Raw genomic sequence first — 4,227 nt, forward strand, 5'->3', positions numbered from 1 at the left:
ACAATATCGCTTGAAATAGGATTATTTAGAATAGAAGCAATTAATAAGTGATTATTTTGCTCTTTTACTTGTAAATACAAAGTAATAAAAGATTGTAATAAGAATATTTAAGGGTAAAGAGTTATTGAGTCTCTTTATCTCAATTTAATTTTTACTTAAAGTCTTTGGTGCTTTTTTATGATGAATACTATGTTTACATTTGAAGGAATATTGCAGCAAATTATCTTTAGATTTGATAACTTACTTTTTCACAAAAATAAAATAATGTAATTTGCAGCTTTATTTTATGAGAAAAATTGATGCTATTTTTATCAAAACCAAAAGTACTGCCTAGTAATGCAGTAGCAGTACCACTTTTTAAGACAGTAATGCAGTACCAGTACCAGAAGTAGCAGAATTTTGTAAGTGTAATTCAGTATCAGTACCAGTACTTGCAAAATCGCTGCAGTACGTACTGCAGTACCAGTACCAGTAATGCAGCTCTGCCCACAACCAGTCACGTTTTGTTTTCGTGTTCCAAACATGGGTAAAGCAGGGACTTTTCGTATTCCATTCTAAGAACTTAGCTTTGTCACAGCCGGGAACGTTATGATCGAACCCGGTAGTCCAAACGTACATTGCATGATGCTTACGTGCTGCGACCGCTCTGACGTCACATTGTTCGGCTGTGACGTGATCATTGGCTACCAAAACCTATCGGCACCGATCCAATAGTTAACATTATAACTTTATGAATATTCATATTGACTTAATCTAAACAAACAATATATCTTTCTCCAGTAGTATAAAACTACTCACAAAAACATGTTCTTCTCAATGGTATCACCAAATTTACACTGCAGCCTCAAACTTTTGTTTGTCACTTGTGCAATTGTTAAGGTTCTAATCATATAAAATCTTATTTGTTTGATATATTTAGCGAACGTGACATCCGTATCGATTTAATCTGTGACAATGGATATAACATAACATAACATAACACATAACATAATATAACATTTTATTCGACATTAAAATTGTAACAACAAAATTATAGTCGATTTACATCAAATAGTGCAAAATTGAGACACGTGATTTCCTAACCTAAAAATATATATATATATGTTTACAGAAAATTTCATAAGAGGACGAATGCCAATCATGTTAAGATAAAATATGTATTCGGTACACTGTAATTATTATTTAAATAACAATCATAGTGCACAATTATCTGAAATGTATTGTCGGGGCGAGAACTCTGCAAGTGTGTATAGGTTATTTTTGTGCGAGTTGTGTCCCTTTCATTGCAAAAGTCAATTTGATAAGGAAGTCCAATCGGAACGGTTTGGTAGTTTCCGTAATAGTAAACGATGAAGAATTCCGAATGTTGATACGAAAGAATTAAGAAAATTACTCAGATAGATTTACATCAATGTCCGTTTACATTAATATATAAAAGAAACTTTGATTAGACAAATGTATTTATTATATACTTATAGATGAAATATTGAGAAATATTGATGAAATAAAATGGGTAGTAACTGTTACATTTTCCGTATTTTCACTGTAAAAATATATTTTTCACTGCAGTGAAACATATTTTCCATATTTTCACTGGTGTCTTGCCCGACTACTTTCTTCTTAATTCAGCCTATACACAAAATTTATATATGGGGAAGTAATTCAAATTTTAATGTCAAAACAGAAAATCCAAGTTCTTTTTGGACACGGCCTTGTCCATGTTCGCCCTTCTTTAATCTATAGTAAATCTGTCACATTTAAAGCTTCATTATGGACTTCTATTAAACTCAGCAGAATTCTGTATTACATAACTTTAAACATCAACACTAGACAAGTTAGTCGAAGCCCGAAATGTCCTATGTTAGCCATCTAGATTTCAGAATATTTCTTAATTTGTTAAGTCACTATCAAATTATCAAAGTTTCAAATGTCATGTATGCTGGCGTGTAGTACTTCTCGAATCCTTCCACCAAGAAATGAGATCCTGCAGAATACACAAAAAACAACTTTTAAAGTCATCAGAAATGACACTAAATGTACACTGTTACAATAAATACACTTAAAATGTAACCAGTCACATTAAAAATGACTTGAAATAGGGCACTTCAAAATTTCAAAGAACTATTTTCTAGCCTACAACCGGCTGGGTCTAATTCCGTACCGGGTTGAGACCTAAATGAATCCAAAATTTAAGTTAAGTCAAAATTTATACTCATTTCCTAGTAATTTATTGTTATACAAGTACAATTATATAGGTTTGACATGTCTGTAACAAATAACATTAATGCAGTACAATTTCTTACATATGAAACTTCATGCGAAAAATCAGCCTCGGCCAATAGAATTTTACGCAAAAATTTATATCACAAATTCTGTCATATCTTTTGATTTTGTTAATGGATTTTCTTCAAATAAAGTTAACTGTTACCGGCTAATGTCATTTAGTTATTTTTATGAAAGAATAAGCCCTTATTGCTTACAAATTGTAATAATAACTCCATTTATTTTAATTAGGGCATGAAATTTTGGGTTAAAATACAAGTAATCACAATTAAATGTGTTTTTTTCATAACTTTTTCTTTCAATTTTGCAATAAAACTTCCTGATTATGATTTTTACCTATATAGCATGGTAAATAAAGTAAAGTACCAATATATATACCCTACAAATTGTTTGCCTAAGATATCAATAAAGACAAACAGAGGTTATCTTAAGTTTAGCAAAGAGGTTAGCAAAGAAGTTACCATATCACCATGGGCTATGTCTTCTGACAAAGTAAGATTAACCAACTCTCACCCAAATAAGGCTAAAAAATGATTGCACATACTGTCTCCCACTTTAAATCATTGAAAAGTCTTGAAATAGTCAAAATTAGAGAAATTTTCTCTGGATATACATCAAAATATCTACCAAATATTGCCTGAGCATTGGGAATTGTTGCCGTCAATAGCTGAAGTTTCAAACTGGACATAAGTTATTACCTTCTCATCTTGTCCTGACAAATCTGCTGCCAAACTGAGCTGAAGGAGTTCTTCCATAGATCTTAACCAGTATATAAGGTAAGGTCACCCCGGCTTTGGTAACTGCATGGTCTGAAAAAAATATGCAACACTAAAACACGTCGAAGGAAATTATAAGAGGCATTTGTGCTGTAAATTTTGATATCAAAAAAAAGGAAGAAAAAACATTTCTTAATTAATCAATGGCTTGATTTGCTTATTCACACAGGAGGGCTTAAATATTGTGTGCTTAAAAATGCATGCCTGCATGGAAATAGCAGTTACGACATTATAAAGCTAACCTATTTTAACTGCTGTAGCAGCTGCTACAACAACAAGAACAATCACATCAACTGTTTTATAATTCTAAATGAGCCAATTATTCATAAACTACACTGTTTAATGACTAGACCATTTTTTTGTGTGTATAAATTAGCAATTATATACATTCTGCAACACAGCAAAACATCAAGATTCACTACACTGAAAATGCCTATATTTCCAACATGTAAATCACATGTGTCATGTTCAATTGTCAGTTCTGCTTCATTGAAATACAAGACACTAGTGAATATTTACAATATGATTACTGCAGCATCAACTCTTTGCTGAAACATCAGTGCATATAATGTGTGGTCCATATGAGCAATAGGCTACTATGGTGCTTGTTCGAATCCCATGGCCGGTGCTTCTTGGGCCCCTAAGACCTCTGGAATGAGCTTGCCAATCACCTTTTTGCCAATGTAACCAGCCTGAAAACATGCACTCCCCAATTCCTTGCTATGCATGGTTTATCCATAATTCAAGGTGCATTTCTCTAAAAAATATCATTTTCTATATAAATCTTATAAAAATAAGCTATAGAGCTAGTAAATTGCTAAACACAGGGTGCAAAAATAAAATTTACCAATTTATTAACTGTGTTGTGAATGCAGGAAATGATTTAGTGGTCCTAGACCTACCGGACTGCATGCGCATGCGCGACGGTTTTCGCGGGACTGAAAAAGTACCCGGATAGTTCTAGGACTGAGTGAATTGAGTTCTGCGTTGGCTGGCAAAGTGGCAACATCGAGATCAAGCTTTGGTAAGCTCCCGGCCTGTTTTCCCTTCTTTAGGCTATGATTTAAGGAAATACAACATTGGCGACGAGGATTAAAACTGGATAGCAGGGCAGTGACTTTTGCATGTCATAAACGTCATTCATTTGTAGTCAATTTTCGCGACATTC

The 4,227-nt window shown here is 33.0% G+C and overlaps 1 long non-coding RNA gene across 1 annotated transcript; it reads right to left on the reverse strand.

The window, feature by feature from the left end:
- Positions 1-1,040: 1,040 nt before the first annotated feature.
- LOC132717780 (uncharacterized) lies at positions 1,041-3,812 on the reverse strand. The gene is made up of 3 exons (XR_009623994.1): positions 3,579-3,812; positions 2,982-3,092; positions 1,041-1,984 (listed from the first exon to the last, which is right to left on the reverse strand). It is a non-coding gene; the product is annotated as an uncharacterized LOC132717780 (long non-coding RNA).
- Between the last annotated feature and the right edge of the window lie 415 nt (positions 3,813-4,227).

Source organism: Ruditapes philippinarum, unplaced genomic scaffold, assembly GCF_026571515.1.
Source record: "Ruditapes philippinarum isolate M1 unplaced genomic scaffold, ASM2657151v2 ctg21993_1_1_1_1, whole genome shotgun sequence".
NCBI classification, from domain to species: Eukaryota; Metazoa; Mollusca; class Bivalvia; order Venerida; family Veneridae; genus Ruditapes; species Ruditapes philippinarum.